Raw genomic sequence first — 25,174 nt, 5'->3', positions numbered from 1 at the left:
TGACTTCACTTCCATGTTAAATGATGATTGCTCACAAAGTGGAAAGGCTGAGCAATTGTGAGCGCAACGGAAGCTGAAACCCTCTGGGCCTTTTAATTTTATTTTTAGTATAAAACAACTCCACTTTCAGATGGACGTGCACGACTGGTGGGAGGAGAAGGAATCAAGGAACATGAGAGACAGAGTGACTGAAATACAATAGGATTCAATATTCTGTGCTTTACAGTTGATCAAAACAAAAATGAATAATCTGGAACCAAGAAGCAATGTTGATTTGCAGCAGAAAATGTTATGAGTGTAGCTATACATGCTGCTGAATAGGAGACATTCCTGATGATGAACTGCAGGTAAATCAGACAGCACAGTTTTGATTATGAATTGGATGCATTTTTATTTCATTTGTCTTTCCAGCCCATTGGTCTTATGTTCAATTTAATGATACTTCCCCGAGATGCTGTTTTGCATTTTGAAAGGTGTGGTCCAAATTCTAGAGTTTTGAGCAACCATGAAGTCAGGTGCATCTTTGTTTATGAACAGAGTAAGGCGTGTCTAGCAAAGTGGAAAGAAAGGCTAAATGAAGAAGTCTTTTCATATTTTTCTAGCAAAAACAAAAGAGCTTGACTTAAAAAAGTAACCAGAAAAACAACTTGGAAGCACTCCTTAGCCGACAGGCAAATTACCTGTCAGCAGGGAGATCTGAACCCTTCACTGATTACCTCACTTTGGCTGCTTCAGAGGCATCCAGGAAGAGGAGAAAATACCATGCAATTTGCATCTCTGAGCAAACCTGAGAAGAGTCACAATCTGACCAAGGCAGAAAACACAGACAAAGTTTCTCACATCCTTCTATTTCTTTATGCAAGCCTACATGGAATGGGATGGTCTGACCCTTCCAGCTCATTTTCACATGGGCAGCCCTGCAGCTTCTGCACAGAGCTGCAGTCCTTTGAAAAAAGGGAACAAAAAAATTAAAAAAGGGGATAGCTTGTCACTAGAATGCCTAGGATGAGTTGCTGCATTTGCACAACAAACAGCAGCTAGAAACTGTTTCCCAAATAAATATTCAAAGGGATTTAATTGACAAATGCATCCCTTAAAAGAGGGAGAGAAGTGTCACTCCCTCTGCAAGGTGAAACCAATTAAAGTTTCTACTGGTACTATCAGAAAAGAAAAAGAAAAAAACCAGCAACAAGGGTGAGAAGCAATTATAGATATTTCATGACAAAGGAAACACTGGACAAAAACGCAAAAGTAGCCTGAATTTTTTTTTTTATGAAAAAAGGAAAGTACTTCTGCTTCCTCAGTAGGGAGTCTTTGAATTATGACTGCAGCTTACAGGTCTTGTTAGTGAAATTGTTCTTTTATAACTGCGTTTTTTACTGTAAGAAAAAGCAAATACACATTCGTGGACATTAACAAAGGGAGGATATGATAAGAATGCACATGTCCACTGCAAACAACAGATAATACAGAAAGCATTTTTTGTATCTATTTTAGAAGCAGTTCTCTGGATAATGGAGTAGATGGACTACTGTCTGACTCTGTTCCTAAACAATTCCATTTGCTTTGAAGCATCTAAAGATACTACAATAAAATATATTACAGACATTTATTTATATTTGTGTTCTATAACATCTAAATTTTAAGAAAAAGTAAGACGCTCCTGTGTATTTTTAAATGAATAATCTGCCAAAGGCCATGTACCCAGCAAAGGCAGTTCATTACTAGTCAGAAGGGCACCAGCAACCCCGAATCCAATAATGACTCCATGCTTTGGGTGCTTCTAATACCTCTAATTATCTACCACACTGTGGGCAAAAGCACCTTAAAGTAATGTTAGTGAAGGCATGAAAGAAATGTAAAGCAAGGTAATCCTTCGTTCTTCAGGTCCCCTTTAGAAAAGTACTACCCATATTTTCTCCAAAATTTTGTGTTTCACACAAAAGAAGGGAAAGATTTTTGGAATTAGTCTCCCAATACCTGCAAGTATAACAAAAATAATATTTAGAAAACTAAGTTTTTCACCATAATATGTGCAATTTACTCCTGAATGGTGTCAAATGTGATACGACTACCTGGAAATACATAAAGAAAGCAGGTACTATCTAAATTAGTGTTTAATGTCACTGTACCGTTCCTCATTCTCCTACAGTCTGTTCTTTAACTAGAGTTTCCTTCTCACAGTTTCTAAATCTGAGAAAGAGGACACCTGTCTCTTAGCTAAGACTGAAAAATCCCTTCCTGAAAACCTAAGGAAAAAAACAAGCAGAAACGTATCATCTGCTCCACCAGTGCAACATGGGTTGATTATGAGAAGGAAAATCAGCTCAGTTGCTTCTTTGTTAGCAACTCCTTCCCCTTCCTTCAATTTTTTGCCACAAATCTTGGCAACAACAGGTGGGAGAATTAAATATTTTTCTCTTTTTTTGTGTTAAAAGTAAAGGAAAAGGAGGGACAAACTTGTATGAGCAACAGAAACCACAAGAAGCAGAAAATGCACCAGGTTCATTTTCTAAAATACTTTTTAGAAATATTCCAAACAAATAAATAGTGCCTTGAAGTCAGCAAACCCTCACCTTTGAAAGGCATCTCTGTCTCCCTGGTAAAGCTTGGCATTAATAATGTGATGTTTCTTCATGTGAGAGAAGAAAGAGGATCTCAAATCCAAGTTCCTCATTAGGAGAATATTTACTTTCCCCTGTCTGCTGAGAAAATGTATTTCATTGCATTTATATCCAGCCTACAAACATCAGATATGGGTGAAGATTTGATTCCTAGAAGGCTGTTCTATGAACCTATCAGGATAAATTCGCAAGCAATTTTTTTCCTGGATAGACACTGAACTATTGCTATTTATATTATGGTAGAATTAACAGGCGCTCAGTTGGAGATCCATCACACTTGAGATATTAAGTACACAATAAAATCTCCAGTGGATTTTGTGGTTTAAAATGAAAAACAAAAAGAAAAGAATCATAAGCAGCTGTTTGTTTTAGAACAGGACAATGGCAGTTAAAAAATGAAGTTATTTGTCAGGAGGCTGCCTAAATCTCCAGACCACCAGACAAAATAAAATTGAAGATTTTATTAATACTGATGTTTTCTTTCAGTTCTGCAGTGGTTACCTTAGCATGTTTGGTTTTTCAACAGTTTCCCTGTTACTTAATGTGCCGCAGGTGATTTGACAGTATTGCAGAAAGGACAACTTGAAAAGCTTCTGTAAGCTCTTCATTAGGCTTGGCACTTCCCTGAGTAACAGGCAAAGAGACAGGCAAACACTTAAAACATGAAAGCTTTTAAAGGGCAAGAAAAGCTTAATGACCTTTTTGCAAGTCTGCAATGTTTATTCTGTGTTATGGGGGCATTTGTGAGTTTTGGGGTTTTTTTTTAACAAGCAGAAGATAAACAATAAAATATGTAGTTTGAGGCTGAGTTTTCAAGTTGTCCCCAAAAGCTAACATAGAAGCAATAACATACCGACATCTCCTGGTAATTGAAGAAGTTATTTACAACAAGCCTCTGAGCAAGCTGGAATTATGGATAAATACTGCTTTCCTGGGTTGGTTTGTCATGAAAGGTCAGTCTTGAAGCACAAAATGAAAATGTAATGGAATTTGTCTGATGCTGGTAAGATCAAAGAAAGCTTGTACTATTTCTGCCTTACAATACAAATACAAGATGCTACCATGAGGCATTTTTTGCTTAACTTTGCTCATCTGTGACTGCCGTTTATAAAGGCTAGGGTCCATTAGCTTTCTCCTCTGGGTTGGTTTAGTAATTTTTCAATCTCTTTTATATTTCTGTACGTATAATGGTCAACCACAAGGTAACTGATATGAGCTAGTCCTATAATTCAACAGGAAAAATATGCAAATCACTCCAATTCACATTATGCTAACAGCCAAACAGGTATTAGCCAACTCCTTATGTGACCACGCGTGGAGACCTATAATACTCAGAAGACTTAAAGTTCATACCCTGCCACGACTCTTATGTTCTCATTTTGCTGCAGTTTAGACATTTTCAGTGATTCAGCTAGCAACTATATTCCTGTAATATAGCTATGAGGGACCTTGAAGTGAAAACCAGACATCTCCAGGTCAGTCTCCAGTAAAGATCAGACAGAAGTGCATACAGGCCAACGAGCTGTTCATATATTGCTTCTTAATTTAAATGCTTGAAGAAAAAAGAAAAATCACATGTCTACCGATCAGCTTTTTAATGCTTTAAATAATTCAGCCAGAGACCAAGGTCAGAGAACGGTAAGAGAAAGGATCACTGTTTTCTCACTGTGCTGGCTAATTAGCTCCTAACTTCCTGAGATGCTTCAAAGTATTATCTTGACAAACTTTGTGTCTACAAAAATTCTGTAGTCTCTGGAAATTTTCCAGTTCCTTTCAAACTTGGATTATGCCAATCTGTTCTATGCATTTGCTTCTGATAAGAATTTACAGACTGCAATCATTATTAGGCGCACAGCTCTTAGGAGATAGTGACTGACACAGTCACTGGTTGTTCTTGCTTTAAAGAAGAGGAAAACAGACTGTGACAAAGTGTAACACTGATTGCTTAGGAAATCTAGCAGGACCCAATCAGTTACTGCTTTAAAAATCAGAATTATTTTAAATAGCACATGGATGAGGTAGGAATTTTAATTCATCTCAGCCAGAATTTGTTCTAAAGAAAACATGGATATTCAGAATCACTTGGAAAAGGAAAGCAGGCTCTGATCTTAGCATGGCTAATTCTCAGGAGTATTCCTTACAGAGGGAAAGGAATTCACTGATTTCAGTGACACTAACTCAGCTGGGCAACGGTTTGATCTGGCCCGAGTGATTCTGCAAAGGATTAAACTTCCACAATATACCCCACACCTCTTGACTGCAGGGAGAATTTGAAATCTAGATATACAGAATATCAGCTCATCTGAGTCAGCCTAAGTGTGGGACGCAGACACTATAACCTCCTAGAAGCAACAGCAAAGGAAAGGTAGAGAATTGGATTTGCCTGCATCGTGATGCCTCACACAGATGCTCCAGGGAATGACTGAGCAATACACTATCACCTACTGTGCCTTTGTGACAAAATATTGACTTGCACAGCATTAATTGTGACAATAAGTACTAAAGGACTGACTAGGATATTATTTTGTAAAAGTTTCCATGGTGTATTTAAAGAAAAGCTTATACATTTTCATAAACATAACACCTTGCTCAAAGACTAAAATTGGTTACTTGCTCCAAAGACTGGCAGTAATCTTAGCCATCCTACAATTTTGCGGCTTACATAAAAATACAGCCTCACTTGTATTAAAAAGAGGACATTTATTTTATATCAGTTGTTGTTGCTAATTACATTAAACTGATTTGCCTTCCTGCAAATGTGCTAAGGACCCGGGATGAGTTGCAAAGTGCTCAGGAGATATTGCACCTGCTTATCTCAATTCAATATCAAATATCAAAGCCCTAACTAGCTGTTCAGAGAATATCCTATCTCAGCTTTTTGTAAATAAAGCAACACTATTTGGCTGATTAGTATCATCACATACAGGTATTATCTGACCATTTTAGAAACATGTATTTTTTCTATATGTTCTATTCTACCCCCTTCTTTTTTAAAAAATAAAATGAAAAAGAACCTGTGATTCCCATTAGGCTAAACTGTGCTGAGTTGTCATGATCCTGCCAACAGAATACAAGCCTTTGCTATTGTCAAGCAATCCCACCGAGTGCGACTGCTCCCAGTTGCAAGCACTCAGCCTGCCAACCTGATGTCACCTTTGTTTTCACTTATTAGTTTTAGTTCCTGCTGGTCTGCCCTGTACTTAGAGAATCACAGCAATACTCTCATACACTCAGTGCACCTTCCTATATTTTACTTCAGTTTTAGTTACATATCGATACCGCAACCACAGCCAGCACCAATTTTAATTCTTTGCAATGGTTCAGAGAGAATGTGAGGTTTTCATCCAGAAATCAGTGAGACTACTCACTTTGGGAGTGCTGGCAATGTATAAAATTAAGCAGGTCACTAAGTCTTTGTCAGGGATGATGGAGTTACAGGAGCTTTCCTCTAAAAGAAACCCACATCATTATTCAGGCATTACAAATCACACCACTTTTAGGGAGAAAGAAAAGTAACCATTTGACATGGCACTCAGTATGACAAGGAGTGAATATTTGACTGGGGGCTCTAAAGCAAACCTCCACCTTGATGGAAAGTGTTATGGAATCAGTAATACCTATACAAAAGCAGCAGGACCTTAGCTTAATAAGGTCTCATCCAAATGACTCGCACATTAAACTGCATGGAATTCAATTTCTCTACCTCTGAAAGATGAAGGACAAGTTGATCCTCCCAGGGTTTTAAATTTATGGCTTCATGGCCTCAAAATGTGAAATGTATACCATTAAATAAGCTTGTTCGATGGCAAGATAATATCACACAGTTTTCTGAGCTATTATCAAGAAAAAAAAGAAAAGCTGTGAAGATAATAATAAAAATGAGGTAAAGGCTATTACATGTTACAAATGCAAGCATTTAAGTATCTTTTAAAAAAGAGAAAGGGGAAGAAATCAGCGCAGTGATAGAAGACTGAAAAAGATTACTTCTTCCTATATTCAGTTGTCCAGTGTGCCTGAAGCCACCTCTGAAGAAAGCTGGGCCAGATGGAAAACTGCTGTAAGTGGTTCCATTTTGCCAACTGACAGCAGGTGAGGATGGAGCACACCCGCAGCTTTTTTCCCTGTGAAAAACACCTTGAAGTTCTTCCACCTCTTACAGGTGAGATCTACCAAGGCAAAGGTCATAAAAAAGAGAGACAGGCACACTGGTTGTGGTTATACAGACATTGTATTCCTCCAGTATAAACCTTGGATTATACTCTACCCACATGCAACAAAAACAGATGACTTCTCAAAGCTTTCACCCATCATCTAGGCTAAGCAGAAAACAATTACTTCTGCTCACATAGTGTGGTAGCTTTCTCCACTAGACTAATTAAGTGGAGCGTATTTGCTGGGATTTGTAAACTCAGTTTGAAATGGGAGGCCGAGATGAGTAGAGTATCTTTGTAATTTCCATGGTAGACCATTTTTCTGCGTGTAATCCATTATTGCAAATCCAAACAATAATTTAGAACAGTGATAATCCTCCATAGCATTGACCCTAAAGATCTTTATAGCAACACAAATGAGATCAAAGGACAAATGAAAGTCTCTTAATCTCTCTAAGTGTGAGTTCAATCTAATCTTACATTTCTGTCTTTTAATTCTCCCTAAATCTGTTTTTAGCTTTGCTTAACATTCATTATCCTTTTTCATGCCCTAATTCTGACAAAGAAAAAAAAAAGGTGCACATGTCGAAGAGTACATTCAAGCATTTCTCCACGGGGATGTTTTTTTCAATATGAAACACCAGCTTCTCTTGCCAGCTATTGGAGTGAGAAGGAGGTGGAGGGGAGAAGTGGATGTAGAATATGCAATGGATGATTAAGATTGATGAAGGATGTGCAGTAAGACCCCTTGGTGATAGCTTACATCACTTGTAAACGCACAAAATCTCAATAAAAATGTTTCAAAATAAGATTGTCAGGAACAGTAATTTCCTTTCACAAAACCATTTACCTTGAAATGAAAAAAAATATACATATCAGGAGAGAACAGTGTAGTTTAATGAGCAGAGAGAAGAAAAATATCCCACATGTATTTATTTTTTGTGACCTTAATTTTTCTAATATATTATTTAAATCTGTGTAGAATACTACTATAACTTTTGCCAATTACTTACCTCTCAGAGTCTGTCACGTGCATTATTTGACCAGCTTTATAGTACTGTTTAATATGGGCCTCTAATATAGGCCAAAGCTTGAGCACAGAATTGTAGAATAGTTTGGGTTGGAAGGGGCCTTAAAGCCCATCCAGTTCCACCCCCTGCCATGGGCAGGGACACCTCCCACTGGCTCAGGCTGCCCAAGGCCCATCCAACCTGGCCTGGAACCCCTCCAGGGATGGGGCAGCCACAGCTTCCCTGGGCAACCTGGGCCAGGGCCTCACCACTCACACAGTGAAAAATTCTTCCTTATGTCCAGTCTAAATCTGCCCCTCTCCAGTTCATACCCATTGCCCCTCATCCTATCACAACAAACCTTTGTACGCAGCCCTCCCCAGCATTCTTGTAGCCTCTTCAGGCACTGGAAGGTCGCTATAAGATCTTCTCGGAGCCTTCTCTTTGCTGATAAAGCAGCAGCAAACCTATTTTTCACTTCCGTGACTTAACTGTACCACACTAAACACCACAGGGACCAAGAAATGATACTGAGCACAGCATATCTACCTCCCCAAGTTCCATTCTTTGCAGGACGCTAGGCAGCCAGTGTGCTTCTCATGGACAGAAAAATGAGCCCACTGACTTGTGCAGTTGCCCAACTTTGATCTGTTCAACATTTCCTAAGTTTTCTACCTCATTCATAGCCTGGAAAGGAAAGCTTGGGGAGAGCTTTTCAACCTATAGAAACATGTGACGGGAGAGTGTAAAGAAGATGGAGCCAAAGTATTCTCAGTAGTGTCCATTGAGAAGACAACAGACAATGAGAAAACTGAAATACGGGAAATTCCATTGAAACAAAAAAACATTTTTTTGTTTTTTTTAACCAGAAGGGTGCTCAAACACTGCAATAGATTGGTCAAGGGCTTTGCAGAGTCCCCTTCCTTGGAGATATGCAAGACCCAACTGGAGGAGGTTGCTCAGAACCCTGTCAATGGGTTCAAGCAGAAAAGCTGGACTAGACAAGCTCCAGATACCCCTTTCAACCTCAACTATTCCATGTGGTTCTATGATTTGTAAATGGCCACACATACCGTATTGATATACATAAAATAAAGCCTCTATACACTTATGGATGGATGAGTGTGTACAAATTTTGACTTTTTTGTTAATTTTTACTTCCTAATAAGCAATTACACTGAATCCAATAATTTCAAAAGTACGAAGTGTCAATCATTACTTTAACCAGCACATGTAATGAGGGAGGGAAGTATGGAATTCTATGTTTTCCCAGAATACTACATTTCAAAATTCTCATCAGGTCTCTCTAGAAAATTTTGAAGAGGTCTTCCCCTTCAGAGAATAAATTGCAATTTTTTTTCCTCTTAGAGAATAAATATAATACATACTACATTCCAGTTACAAGCTAATAATGAGTTGGACCATACATAGCAATTAAGAAACCTGGTTCTTACACAATTTTCAACTTCTAACATGTCTAAAAAGCTGACTACTGGAAACTGAATTGAGAGGAAGAATGTTTCTGTACTGGTTTTCCCCCTTTCCCCCCCCCCCAAATTTGTCTCCTACACGCTTGCAGTTGGAGACAGTAAAAGTCAGGCTGTGTGTTTAGGTGGCCTGGATAATCTCATTCTAGAATGGACAGGCTGAGTAGAACCTACCCACAACATGAGAAAATTCAGCTTCAAGTTTCTGCTCACATTCATTTCAGACAGAGAACTCCAACCAAGCCCTCTCCAGCAGTAAGCAGTGAGGCCTTTCAATGGAGATGTATGTGTAGGGATGTATTAAAAAAAATCACCATGGATTTTCCAAAAAAAAAACCAATTCAAAATCAAACAATATTACTGGCATTATTTGACCAAAACTGGTAGTTCCTTCCACCTGGCCAACCTCATGTCACAGAAGATCGCATGGCTTCAAACTGTTTCAGTAATGAAGTCCTATATACATTTTGCAATGCAGCTATCACTCAATGATATTTTGAAGCCATGCCAACATTGTTATGTTACTCAGAATTGTGTATTTTGGGATGCTGAAGGCTTTTTTCATTAAGCATTATTCTTTGCTAATGTGTAGTTAATAACGTAATGGAAAAGCTTTTAAACTGCTCTGGGGATTAAACCACTCACACTTGTTTAACTGCTTGATTTCCTAATGGATATAGTGCAGGATTTAATATTCTGCTCATTTATATTACTTAGCAGAAGGAAAAAAAAGAGAGAGAACTTTAGCTGTTTGTTCTGAAAACAACAGTAAATCATGTTTAAGTTGATTGATTTCTGCCTATGTATTAAGACAGCCTAATGAAAGGCACAATGTCTTCACAATACACATTATAATATTCAGCTACAGCTGAGTATATAGTCTTTTTTTAATTTAGACCTTGCCTTGCAGTAAGGATATAAGCATGATGCATACACATGGGCCCAAGACTCCTAAATATGTCACAGAGCAAACAGACCACAGAGATGAAGACAAAATTCAAAGAGATTTCATGAATTAATATTTGCTCCTCCACTAAGCTGAAAGGACAAGTCTGGGATGTGGTAATGTTAGATATTGATGTGGTAGATTTGTGTTCCAATGATTAACATCCTCCCGAGTCTCCTCGGCATGCAGAACCCCCACCTTCTCAGTGTCCTCTGTGAGTTTGAGACAGTGCCTTGTCATCTTTGACACCCACCAGCAGCTTCCAGTTTGGTTTGACTGAAACTGCTAGCTCTCCATTTTGGCATCTGAGAGTCAGGTTTGTGCAAATCATTCCTTGCCCTCAGGAACACTTGGCTAGCTCTACTGCCACCAAACAATTCGTTTCTTCTTACAGTCCTTAGCTCTCAGTGGTTGAGGCTGCTTTTTGTTTAAAAAACCCAGGAAATTAGGTATATATGTCAGTTAAGAGAATCAAACCTTTATGTTGGTACATATATGACTCTCATGCAGTAAATCGACAAAGCAAAACTTCTAAATACAAGTGACTATGCTCCCTTTAAAGTCACAGAAGGGAAGGGAGGTCTTAACTATTGTGACTAAGCTATTGAAATAGCATAAACAATTCCATTTGAGCCTGAAGTTAATTATGGCACTGTAGCTGTCAAAAGATTTGTCTGAAGCACTTACTGCTTAAATTGAAGGTTGGACATCCAAATTGAAATGTCATTTTTATTAGTCTCTGGCACTTAGAGAAACAGCCTCTTCTAGTAGTCTATACCCATTAACTCCCGTTAGTGCTAATGGAGTTATGCACATATATCACATACGTGTACGTCACTAAGCACCTTTGTAATACTCATAACGTAACATTAAATAGCACCCGTTTCATTGCAATATGATAAGAAAAATCCCAGTATCCTCCAAGGTAACCACTGGCCACTTCAACAAAACTGGATCTTCGTACAGATGCAAAATAGCTCAATAGGCTTAATTACCTCTGATGTAAGTCGATTCATTTAACAGAGTTACACTATAGATAGATATATATATATCAGTCACACCAGAACTGGCATCAGGCAGCAGTGAGAGTGGGGATTTTACAAGAAGAAAATCCAGGAGCCCTGAAAGATTGTAACACAAGCAAAACACTCACCAACCAGGGTGCAGTCCCACAAGATCTGAGCAGCACACACAGAATTAGAGGTTGATAACGTGGCCCCTCGACAGCTCCACACAGGACAAGATGATGAATCGCGTCTAGAGCCCGTCCAGGGAATCCAGCTAGAAGTAGCAGGGATGGATTCCCAGTCCAAGAATGAAGCTAGAAACAACTACAACAAAGCTCCAGGTTCCATGTAGGAAACAAAGGTAGAAACAGAACTACAAACAAGTACACCTACAACATCACTCACACAAAGACTGAAGACTCCAACCTGAGCTTAAATGGAGCTCCTGGAACACAGGCAGAGGGTGTGAATGGAAGGCCCGGATGAGGCTGGTCAGGACAATTAAGACCTATATTAGAGCACACAGTACACTGACACCTGGGGCAAAATATGATTCTTAAATGGGCACTCTAAAAAGACTTAAAAGCAGAGATGCAAAACCAAAAGGGATAACATCTCAAATTTTGCCCAAGTTATGGATATTGGTTTAGAATTTCTATCACCTTTCCATAGGATATTCTTGTGAATTTTGCTCCTTGCAGACCTGTGGCAGGGATGCTCTCCGTGTGAACTCCTTTTGGCATAGACTGTATAACCTCCAGGCCACCTGAGCTGTGGCAGACAATAATAGTATCTTTCTAGGCATACATGCATTTCCAATTTGAGCATAATTATCCTCATAACCCTCTGCTGAAGTGCAGAAATGTAATCATTCTGATTTTACTGATGGGCAGTTCATGCTTAGAGAATTAACTGAATTGCCCTCAGTAATTTAAGAAATCTGTTGCAGAGCCAAGTCTAGAACTGGGGTTATGTGTGAACCCTAACTCGGAACCAGCCTTCCTCTTGATAAAAATAAGAGTTTGGCCTTTCAAAGGCACTCTTCACATCCCTGTGTTAATCTTATTTTGGTTTAATAATGCGTAAGACAGAAACTGTAGCTTTATTTATTCAACAGGCAACTGAGAACAGTGGCTCATGAAATGGTTTTTGAATTTTCCCATTCATGTGTTTTACTAGAAAAAATGGAAATACATTTTTTTTTCTCTGTTTGGGTTTCAGCATCACTACTCTCCCACTTACCATGCTTTTTTATAAACTTTTAATTTAGGTTATAAAAATAAACAATTACAGAAATTGAAGTGCTACAAATAATCATTAACGACAAGAAAACCTGACTCAAAGAATCTTCTGATTTCAGTGAATTTTATTATTCCTATCCATGATGTGGAACTTTCTCTGAAAGAAGAATACTGGAGATCAGCCAATATATAATATTCAATATAATATAATAGTGTATAAATATATATAAATAATATACTATATATATATATTTAGACTAGACATAAAGAGGAATTTCTTCATGATGAGGGTGGTGAGGCCCTGGCCCAGGTTGCCCAGGGAAGCTGTGGCTGCCCCATCCCTGGAGGGGTTCCAGGCCAGGTTGGATGGGCCTTGGGCAGCCTGAGCCAATGGGAGGTGTCCCTGCCCATGGCAGGCGGTGGGACTGGATGATCTTTAAGGTCCCTTCCAACCCAAACTATTCTATGATTCTATGATTCTATATACCTTGGGCTTCAGGACAACATTGCACCCAGCATTATATTGTATGTTAGACACAGACCTGTTAATTAAATTGGATTGATTTTGACAATCTGTAGGTGAAAGCTGGAGGTACAGGACTTCAATGTAGTCTTCTTTCTTCCCATTTGTGTGGATGCCTGGGTGCTATCCTGATAGAAATACATACTGAGAATAACATTTGCTTCATGCCAGATTTAAAAGTCTTCTTTTGTATAGCTTTTATACTAATGGAGGTGTGCGGGAAGCTTGAGGTTGTTTCTGGGTGATCTGAATCAATTCTTTTCTCTCTAGGTGAGCAATCTGAAGGAGCAACCATCTATGCTGTCAGTCAGTACAGGCTATTGTGCCTTTGGTTGTGTAAAAACAGCGTGTCACATCTTGGAAGAGCAAGTAGACAGAGGGGGATTACAACAAAGCCTGTAATGATGCTTCCTTTTATTAATCACTGTGCCTTTTGTTATAATCCCATAATGCTTTACATTATTGATTTGGCATTCCTGGCAGCAATCTATCAATAGGAAACGGTGTTGAATCTTCTCAGATGAAGAGAGGGGTGACTAATTGCCCAGCATCTTCAAATAGCTCTTGCACTGAATTAATTCTTCCACTTAGGTTCTGTGTTTTATTAATATTGGGATCCAACCTACCATAAAGGCAGTATGCAATAAAAGTCAAAACCTTTACCATTGATTGCAATATCGGCTTCTGACAGCTCTGTGGTTGTTCTTAGACACCAGGTAGCATAACCTAGTAAATTGTGCAGAGTTCTAAGCAGTAAGTGGCTCTACGCATGTTTAAGCATCCACCTTAGTCATCTCAGTTCCTCTCGTTGAGAAAAAAGATGGTAATGAAAGCTGATTTCAAGCAGTTATGTATAATCCCTGCTAAGTGGTTGTCAGAATTTACTGCAGTTGCTACGTACTGTAGATACACCAAATGGTAATTTTCAAAAGACTTCTATAAATGCCATTTCAGAACACTTTCACCTCTGGAGCAGTTTGAAATGAAGAAGACTCCAGCACAGTCAGATAGGCTGCTACAAAATACAAATGGAATAGAGCCACTCATTGAGCTTTGAGGTTTCATCCTTTTTAGGTTCAGGGCATAAGTGGAAGGGAGCAAGGATTGTTTATGTATGACAAAACCATTCCTTCAAGACAGGGGTCACTGCAAGACAACCACTTATCCCTACTTCCAGCTGTTTTGAAAACTGGTCTCACGGGCTTAGATTGTAAATTTATTTTGTAGTATTTTGTGGTAATACATAACAATATTGCCATCCCTAAACCTGCAGAATGCAAGGCAGATAAGAGAACAAATTTACAGCTAAACAACAGAAAACTAAAAATAATCATTCGCATTCTTAGCACGACCTTAATGTGCTATACATTCCCTTAAAGCACACATTCTGCTCTGTAAATGGGAATTACATTAGCATGCCGGTGACATCTGCCCTCCTGGAGAGCACATGTGTATGTCACTGTCCTCTAGAGACAGGAAAATAACATCCAGTGGTGTGTGCCTCTCCACCACCGCCACAAGAAGCTCAGATGAAACTCAAGTGCCTTCACCCCTCCAGGCAGATGTCAACTCCATCCTGATGGGATGCTCTGAAGTGTCTACAGTGCACTGGAGAGGTCAGTGGATGGGGAGGGAAAGCACCACAAACCATTCCAGTTTTGTGGGTAGTACTGCAAGAGTTACATTATTTATGCACCTACCTGTTAGATATTCTATGTCTAAATGACCTGCCTTTCACCTAGGCTTTTACCTCATGTGATGACTTCGCTAAAACAGGCTGATTAAGAATCAGCAGCTTGCTATGCAAACAAGTTAGTACATAATTTTAGAACTGAAAGAAGCTTTTATATTAATGAATTGGCTTTGTAGTACAAACCTAATCTGGATAACCTGCTTAACTCTTTGTCATCTCAATTCATGAATATATATTATGGATTTTCAAAGGTCTGATACACTTGCCTGAAATTTTAAATCCTTAAGTGTATCAGATTCACACATCTGAACTTTTATCAGAAACGAAAACACAATGTACCAAATATTTCTTAAACATATGGAATGTGGAAATAAATATCTCTTAAACATATTTTATGTATTTTCTCATTGAAGATCATTGTAAATATTAAATATATCATGTTAGCCTACAATTTAAATAAAGTGATTTATATTTCTTAGCAATTCACGTCAAATTGAAAGAGAATTCAGAAATATAAACCTCACGACATGTCCATGAATATTATTCACATCTCACAGTATTCTTAAAAGGTAGTTTAGAATGTTTTTCTCTTTCAATAGACATATCTTGAGGATGGCAAGCAAATCTGAGAATCAGCAGAAGGCGTATAATAAGGGCCACTATCTACTGACTACATTGTCTACAGGTCCAAAATGCCCCAGGCATTCCATTTGTGTACCTCTACTACAGTAATAGCTTACTTGCAACCATTTTTGCTGTTTCTGAACCAAGAACGCAGCTGTAAGATTCAACCTACCTCCAACTACAGCCATGGTGAATTAAAAACCATCTATAGTTAATTTTTCTTCTCTGTGCAATGAAAGGGTTTTCAAAGGAACAATATTGATCCCTTCAATTCCCTCAGATGAAATTGCACTTTGGCATACTCAAAAGGATCTTCCCTCATTTTGAAAGTTATTCATTCTGAGGTTGTACTGTTTCATTGCATTTTCTATGGTTTTTTTTTTATCATAAGGTAACATTTTCATGCGCCAATAAGGCTTGCAAATGCAATTTTTTGTTTTGTTTTGTTTTGTTCTTTCTATACTGCCGATACAGGTAATACTTCAATAGTTTTTTCAGCCAGCACCAACAGATACCTGGTTAATTTAAACTATCTTTGAATCATATCTAATTTGGCTGCAAGGCTGGATTTTTCAGAGCATAACACAGGGCACCAACTTTTGCCATGGAGTTCTATTTCCTTCCAGTTTTATCTTGCATTCATACATCAGCAGGTTGTGGCCAGCAGGTTAAGGGAAGAGATTCTGCCCATCTCTTCCTCTCTAGTGAGATCTCATCTGGAGGATTGTGTCCAGTTCTGGAATCCTCAACATGAGAAGGATGTGGAGCAGTTGGAACGGGTCCAGAGGAGGCTAAAAGGATGATCCGAGGGCTGGAGCACCTCCCATACAAGGACAGGCTGTGAGAGTTGGGCTTGTTCAGCCTGGAGAAGGCTCCAAGGAGATCTTATAGCGACCTTCCAGTACCTGAAGGGGCTACAGGAAACCTGGGGAGGGACTGTTTACAAAGGCTTGTGGTGACAGGATGAGGGGCAATGGGTATAAACTGGAGAGCGGCAGATTTAGACTAGATATGAGGAACTTCTTCCTCATGAGAGTGGTGAGGCCCTGGCCCAGGTTGCCCAGGGAAGCTGTGGCTGCCCCATCCCTGGAGGGGTTCCAGGCCAGGTTGGATGGGCCTTGGGCAGCCTGAGCCAGTGGGAGGTGTCCCTGCCCATGGTAGAGGGGGTGGACTGGATGATCTTTAAGGTCCATTCCAACCCAAATTCTTCCATGATTCTATGATTCTATGATCAGCATATCACTTGGATTATCACTACTACATGCATCACATACCTGTTGCACCTTCATACTTTCTGGGATCCTGCTGTACTTTCAGGTGTAAACTACCTACTGTTGTACTGCTGGCAATGACATCCACAAGGTTTATGGTAGGTTGGCAATAGGAAGACCAAGGTAATCAGCCTACTTATACAGCGCAAGACCTTACAGAGGCTACCTATTAGAGTGTAAAACCCAAGAATAACCAACAGACTGCTGTAACACAAAGCAGAAACATAAGAGCTAACACAGCACAGAATAAAATGAATGGAAATGCTTAGACTGGACACCCTCTGACAGCAATAGTTCGAGGGAATTTGATTTTTCCTTATCAAGCAAAGTTCTTAACCATTTTCTCATCTGATCAAACACTGGCAGCAGCTCCAATAAGATACCACAATATTTTTTAATCCCCCTTTTATCATTTCTAATGGCAAATGACAGCAGTGTAAAAACACATGCTATATCACACTTTTTCCTATTTGAAGATGAAAGCTGTATATCAAAGCTGGAGGTGATGTGGTTGCTGGGTTTTCTATATGAGAGCAGTCAACGAATTGCCAAAATTACCAATACAGAACTCCCAAGAGTTATTTGCAAATATTATCCTTTGTCACATGTATTTATAAAATTTCTTTGTGGCTCCAGGTCAGATCATCAGCTTGTATAAGCCCTGATTTATTTTGAGGCAGATGAAGATCTGGCCCACAATCTTTACAGTGCTCTTCAGAAGAGCCAGACTGAACTCCAGATTTTCTTGACAGTCCCATTATTTCACCGTTCTTTAGCTGTCCAAATGTCTTTTCTGTATCCATTTGCTTCCTAAGATACATGAAAATTATTATCCTTATATCAAATCCAAGGCAATGGTCCTTGACAAAATCGAGGTGTAATTTCCACATCAATTAGCTGTTTGAGACAGCAAGTATTAGAATCCATGCTTTGTGCAATGTATTGGATTTACCAGATATAAATTCTTGATTCCGACGATGGGAGAAACAAAGTAATTGCCTGCATCAATTCTTTTTATTTCCTTCCTTATCTGCTCTACAGCATCTCAAACTTCCCTAGTGCTCCCTGCATTCCTGTGCTTCATCCTGACTTTTCTTCACAATTACTGAGTCATGTTCACAGGGACTTTGCACCCTGGGCAGCCAAACAAATTACAGTCTCACTCTCTTCACTACTGAACCCCTGCTGGGTTTCCCCAAAGTTCCTTCCCAACTGAAGATACCCAGATAACTGACTTGCTCACTAATTCATTATCCTTGTCTGGGCACATGCAAAATTACCAAGATAACAAGACCTTTTGTCTTGGATTTGAAGGGCCTGTCACATCTAAATGTACGGTGTTGTCATTTCTTAATCTCTTACGACTCTACCTGATCAAATTTTATTACAGGTGTCAATTCATGGCAAGAAAACTGGGTTAGCAGGTTTATCCACGAAACTAACCCTCCACTCCTTTGAAATCAACGAATGGTTGCAGCACTAAGCCATCATCAAAAAAAGTTGAAGCAAATTGAAGCAAATTCTTCTGTGATATCAAACGGTACTTCAGTATTCAGTTCTGCCTCCTTTACTGCGATTCGTGGCCAGCTGAAAAAATCAGCCAGCATAATCTCTTTCACTCCATTTACATTTATTTTAACATCATCTCAAGCTTCTTACACATTCATAAAATATTTTGCATATTGTTTTCCCACCGTACCAGGAGACACAACTTTGCAGATTAGTAAAAGATAGGAAATTTGAACTACAGGGAATAGACAGTTCATGATGCTAAATGTTATGACTTTAATTGAACTTTCTAGGAGGCAGATTATACCACTTCTCAAAATTGGTTTCCCAAGACACTTTTTGGTCTAAAAATATTTCAGATATTATACTCACTTCACTTGTTAGACTTTAAAATTCATCATTTCATTTCAGAGCAAAAGCATCCTAAAGGATACAGCCTCTTCCACTTCAACAACCTTGCTTCCACATACTTTTGATACTTTCTCTTGAAGTTAATAAGTGAAGGTCCTGCACCTTGCTGCTCTTGGCAATGATTGCAGGACCAGTTCCCAGCTCTCACTCTCTTTCACTCACTCCAGTCTCCTTTTGGACTACAACATAGTCTGCAAATTTCACTGCTAGCAGTCACAGAGGAGACCTGGCTTTTCTTCTGGGGAGGTAAGATCCATTAATGCATTTTAAGAACGGATAAGTTCTCATTCATGGATTCAAGTATTCTTTGCACCAAATGATACCCTACAGTATTGTTATTAGGGCAGGATGGAATTTTTTGAGCCACATAGATTTCACTAAATCTGTGCCTTTCACTGGACCGATCATATTTTTAACTTTCTCAGGTGCAGGATGACATTTCTGGTCAAAACAGAAACAGTCATGACAACAGCATGACTAAAAGCTTGAGTAAGGACTTAAGTCTAATGCAGGGAGGATGAAGTTTTTAGCTTTATTTATGTGACATCAGCCAGAGGAATTTTGGTAGAATCGCTTCTCATTCCACCCCCCAAATCCGCTCAGTAACTACACTGTTATTCGGGAGTTTTCTCTCTGGTTACAGTAGTAGCCCAAATATGAAAACAAACAAAATATGAAAGAAGCAGCACAAAAACTGATACTGCCTGTTCAACCTGGTATTTGCAAAATATATCTAATTCTATCAAGAATAGTGCTTAGTCCCTTGACAAGCAGCTTTTGCTATGGAAGTCAGTGACATTTAAGGAAAGGGGAACTTTTTTTACCATAATTTATATTTCTGTACCTTAGCAGTAAAAATGTCAAAGATTTACAGACTGAAATAAGTCAAATATTGGTAAGGCATGTACAAGATCCTTTCCGGAAAAAAAGGAGGTTGCTTAGAGAATACTTGAAACAGACCCTGATCCAGGAATGAAGCAAACAGGTATCTGGAACAGACTTTATTACCTCCAGTGAGACTTAAGAACCCTCAGTATTTCCTAAAGAAGGTCCACAGTCATGCAGAACTAGGCATTAAGCAAACTGAGGAATTAAGAGAGAATTTCAGTGTTGATAACTGATAACACTGTCTTCTCCATTCCATACTTTATTCCTAGACTCCTTTCCCATCTACTTTCTTCTTCCTCTCCTTCCTCCTCTACTTTATCCTATAAAGAAAGACTAGAACTCTGACAGACACAATTGCTGTCCCAAATTTGACTTGATGAAGGCTGTGATGGTTGGAGCTCCACAGAATCAGCTGTTACTAAGTGCTTCTAAAAAGCTGCCATCTGCCACTGTCACCCTGTTTTCTACAATCTGCCTTACCAAACTCAGCTCAGATGGCAGTTCCTCCTCCACACCATTAGGCAACCCCTACCAGACCAGAGGAGCTGGCACTCCGCTACCCAAGAATTGTTTGACTTCAGTTTGGAGGCTGATTTTGGCTCTTAGAACATCCTCTTTGCTCAGCAGTTGAGGCAGCATTTATGTATGTCTTCTAAGTACCACTGGCTCGTGGAGAGCAGTGTGAAGCTGAGCTAAGGCAACAGCCAGGAAAGAAAACATCAGATCACAGATTAAGTATTGTTCCATTGTCCATATATTTCAACAGGAAAGATCTCTTTTTTTTTCCTGGGTTTTTTTTTCTCCCTCCAGTGTCACCCTGCCAGGTTGCAGCTCTTCTCAAGAATAAACTAATTAGGTTTAGCAGATTTTAAGAGAGACATGCATGAGTACAATCTTTATCTCCAAACCTCTGATATACTAACATCAATCTGGCACTAAAATATTTTTATATAAATTCAAGCTATCGGAATATCAGTCATGTAATGTAATACAGATGCTGTAATGCAAATGTCTGTAAAATAATCATTTAATTACAAAGCTGTAGCTCTAGCAGTGTTTTTCTACATTATAAAGTGGCATTGCATGTAAACGAGAAAAGCAGCTCTATACATAGATTACTTATTTTGCGCTGCCTGCCTTTGCAGCAAACTATACTATCTTCTTATTCAAGTAGTGTGGCACCAATTCAAAATGCAAGACACTTGCCTTTCCCAGAGTACGAAGTGAGCTGTTTAAATCTGACAAAGTTTTTGCCCCCCTTTTCCCCTACCACCTTCCAGCCTCCACACACAACCATATAATTTTGTTTAGACAAAATTTTTCCAGACAGCCTTTTCCTTTTTTTTTACTTTTGTGAGTGAGACTTTACGAAGGGACTAAGATCTGCTGCAAACCAGAAGCTAAGCTAACATGCAACTTGTGCGCATGCATTAGCAGCATCACCTCCAGATTTCCTGCTTCTAAGCTATTGTACAAATAGACTTTGTTTCATAGCAGTAGAAATCTCCTTTGTCAACATTAGCATTTTGTGTTTGGATTTATCCTAATAATTATGTTTCCCTTATTTAAGGATACCTACCCATTACATAACTTTTTTTCACTGATGCTTACTTTACAAAGGTGATTGTTAGCATTTTCCATTTCTCAGGTGGGGAAACTGAGGCACAATGGCATTATCACAGGTGTGACCAGAACTTCTGCTTTCTTAACGGTGGTTTTGTGCTCCAGCAAGCAACTGCTTTGGGTGAAGTTTAGATCCCTCAATACAAGCAGCAACTTCTAAACAGCAGTCATTTGTGAGGCATTGTTAATTTGTCTTGTCAAGAATTGTAATTAATTGATCATACTTCCTCTTCTTAATCCCTGTGTCCTCATATACATCAAACAGTAACTTACTCATCAAAAGATCCTTCTGATCACCCAGTGCTGTGGAAAGCAGGGTAAGGTAATCATGGCCTCTGTGTCTGAGACTTTGACCACAATGAATAAATCTCCCAACCTCATTGGTTCTCACTCTTCCAAATTCCAAACATTCCCTGTGGGAATGATGCTAACAGGCCATGGTCAATACCTTGTTTTGTTCTTCATTTTGCAATACATACCACAAAGGCAGTAGTCCTCTTAACCACTCATGGTGTAATTTTCTTTCCTTCCATTTCCTGTTTTGTAAATTCACCCTACTGTAAATCACATTAAAAGGATTTGCTTTCTAATAGATTTTTTATTGACTAGTATATTTTTATTTGGCACCTGTTACCTTGGTGGAGATTTCTTCTTCCAGTAATTTACTGTATGGGACATAGTCTGCTAAGCATTAGTCAAAAGGAACCAGCACAGTTAAACAGCAGATTTACTCTACATTCCTTGGGTTTGGGGTTAAAACAAGAGTGTTCCAGTAATTTACTGTATGGGACATAGTCTGCTAAGCATTAGTCAAAAGGAACCAGCACAGTTAAACAGCAGATTTACTCTACATTCCTTGGGTTTGGGGTTAAAACAAAAGAGTGTTCCTGTTATGAAAATATATCAGTGTCCTCTGTTTCGCAAAGAAAGCACTTGCCACGCTGCTTATTCACCACAGACGTGATATATTATCTTACACAAGTCACTTAGGCATGCAGCGCCTGTTTATCTATTTAAAATATGAAATAACTCTTATTTAATACAGAAGTTTTTAGTGAGACTTAATGAGCTACTAGACTGTTTATTACAGAGATTTCTAAGAACCAAATGGCAGAATATTGCTTTAGATATGAAAAAAGATTAAAACATCTTATGAAATTTGTAAGTAAAAAGCGCTCCAGCTATGAAATCACATTTGCTATTCACTCTGGAGGACGTGCTATAATGGTTGTATTTCTTAAGAATATTTCTTTAATTTTAGTACAATGTTTCTTTATCACCACAGTTTACCAGTAATAAGGATTTAAGCACTCCGGGCCCCTATGAGATTTGGTTAATTTTCACATGTTCTGTCTGCTGAGCAGCGTTTGCTCATTACATGAGTTGAGAAAAGTGTCAGTGCGTCAACATCTTCCCTTTCTTGAGTGCCGGTGCCTTTTTTTATGGTAGTCTATGATGAATATGTGCAAGACAGATGCGTCAAAACTGCCCCCCTCCTCCAGATGTGTGAAGCAAGATTTTAGGAAACTACTCCAGTATGCTCTGAAACATCTAAAAACTTCCAAGTAGTCCTATAAATAGCTGGCTCTCAGAGCTGGAAGGCAAGGGTTCTGAAAAGACAGAATAAAAGACCACAAACAAAGCACAAAAGTCAACTAATGAGGAGAAGTTGGTGACTAAAAGAGAGGTTTCCTACCTTTGGGCTGGCTGCTATATGCCATTATGTGTCTCAGTACACAATAGCAACGCAAATGGCAACCTGCCTGTACGGCACATGGTGAGCAGGTGGCACACATACAGCTGGACATACCTGGCAGACAGCACGTTCGAGTTTGTCCTTGCCAGTGAATTAGACTTTTTAAGCCAATTTCAGAGTTATTTTACAAGGAGAAAAGATTACATCTCTTTCTTTGCTTTCTTCACCTTAGGACTACACCACAGGACTGTGGTGGGATGGGAAATACATAGTTCACACCCATCACATCTACCAAGGAGCCTTGGGGTCCTAGGAGGGGCAGGATAAGTCATGAAGCAGTTGCCCAGACTCTACAATCAGCAAGACTGGTTGATGAACACCGCTTCATTTTCCACAGCTTTTTAAAGGTCATATGCCATACATTATGAAAATGTGATGGCAAAAAATTCACAAATGCTCTGACACTCCTTTGACCCACAACCAATCATGGATAGCAAGTCTTTGACGCAGAAAAGCATGTTGTATTTGGTACAGGGTAGTCGTATAAGACACGTGATCCAGAAATCACACTATACCTAGAAGTACTGACGTTGTGTCTTGTTTCTGAGAAAAAAGTGCCCCTGCAGACTGAGTTGAGTTTTTAAACACATTTAGTCACGCCAATGCAAAAGGTCAGATCCTTCGGTTTAGCTCATATCAATTTAGAATCACTCTAAAAGAAACCAGGTCAAAATCACTGCAATTTCAGGGGTTAGACAGAGCCCACTCATTTTATCTCCTCTCTTTCAAAGCAGGAGCACAAATAGTACTGAAGCATGCAAAGTGGCAGCGGGTAATGAGCAAATGTCTACCTGGGGAGGGGGGAGGTTGGGGAAGCAGACTAAAATAACGAATCCGTTTTGAGATCTTCTCTGGTCAAACTTTTAATTTTAACGAGTTTTTTCCCTAATCGGACAAGTAGACAAGATTTGGTGACCTCCTGAGTAAATGAATTCCATAAACTGACCATAAAGTCAATGAATTCATGCTGCTTTATGCTTGTTATACGTGAACAGTGTTTTAGAACAACAATCCTCTCTAGTACAAGAGGAGCAAGCTTACAAAAAGGGCAGAAAAAAATTTTATTTCAAATTAACTACTCCCCTATGTAGAAGAACATTTCATATGCCTTCTTCAAATGTTTTCTAAGTTCATCTCTGTATCTCTCTGTCACAAAGCAGATGTCAAAGAACAGCCTTAATTTTCTGTGTGAGCGGTGAGAACCATGTACCTTTGAGATAAAGGAAAAAGTTAGAACTAACAGATGATTATATATAGGGAGAACCTCTCTAAGAAGTGACTGTCAATGTGGAGGACGTACAACTTTAACCTATTGCCTTGGCTTGAGGACTGTAATTTCCATGTCCAGAATCCCAAATACCAATCTCAAATTGGTATTTTGATGCTCAAAACCAGCAGCTGATTCTTGTATTCTTTATTTTGCAAATATGGGTGAAGTATAGAGAGTTCATAATTATACCACAGATCATTTTTTTTCTAATGAAGATCACTTGCCTTCTCAAACCACCAGAGAACATCATTATTCCTGTCTATATTTCCTGTTTTGAACCAATAAACACTTCTGAAAAGAAAAATCGAGAGTTTTCCCACAGCGCTCACAGTTCAGGCCATCCATATGGTTGCAACACTTCAAAAATGACAGCTACCATCTACAAAAGTTGTAGGCATTTCCCAAAAAATGTGTAGGAAACTTCCTTTCCCTTATTTTACTCCATCAGACAGTGCTATAATTTTCTGTCTCTAAGAGGAAACTTTAAAATCAAATCCATAATTACTAACATTCTTCATTAATTTGAATTGTATAGGTGCCACTGACACATTAGCTGATGGTCTATATAAGAACAAGCTACTTAGCAAGATGAAGACCACAACCAAATACTCTGTGCAGAAGAAATTTATGCCAATATTTACCTTTTGGTATTTTATTTGCAGGAGAAGCAGTATTCCATAGCTTAGCAAAGATTATAAGTTTAGGGTAGTAATGAGCAAGCTTTGGATTACTCCAGATATTTCTCCAAAGCCATCTAACTAGCTGAACTTCTGAATCTATAAAAGTAGATCTTACGAGACACATTATTACAGATGCAATGGAAATGGGAAACTTCATGGCTAAGACAAGAATACTGCCTCCTCCAACATACTCTGAGATCTTTATTAATTGTCCTGATCATAATCTCTGAAGTCAAGAATGGCGAGGAGAAATAAAGGGAGAAAAATGAGCTCACCAAAAAAAGAGACTTTTATTACATCCATGCAGGAATGTTATTAAAGTGAAAGAAACCTGAGGGAACAAGAGCTTTGAGCTATGGCATTCTTTTCTGCATAGCTGATGAAAAGAGACTATGAAAGGTCAAACAATTCTAATTCTCCTCCCTGAAGTTACTCATCCTTCCTGTTGTCAATGTTACTC

Source organism: Cuculus canorus, chromosome 17 (assembly GCF_017976375.1).
Source record: "Cuculus canorus isolate bCucCan1 chromosome 17, bCucCan1.pri, whole genome shotgun sequence".
NCBI classification, from domain to species: Eukaryota; Metazoa; Chordata; class Aves; order Cuculiformes; family Cuculidae; genus Cuculus; species Cuculus canorus.
Note: the sequence above shows the minus strand (reverse complement) of the source record.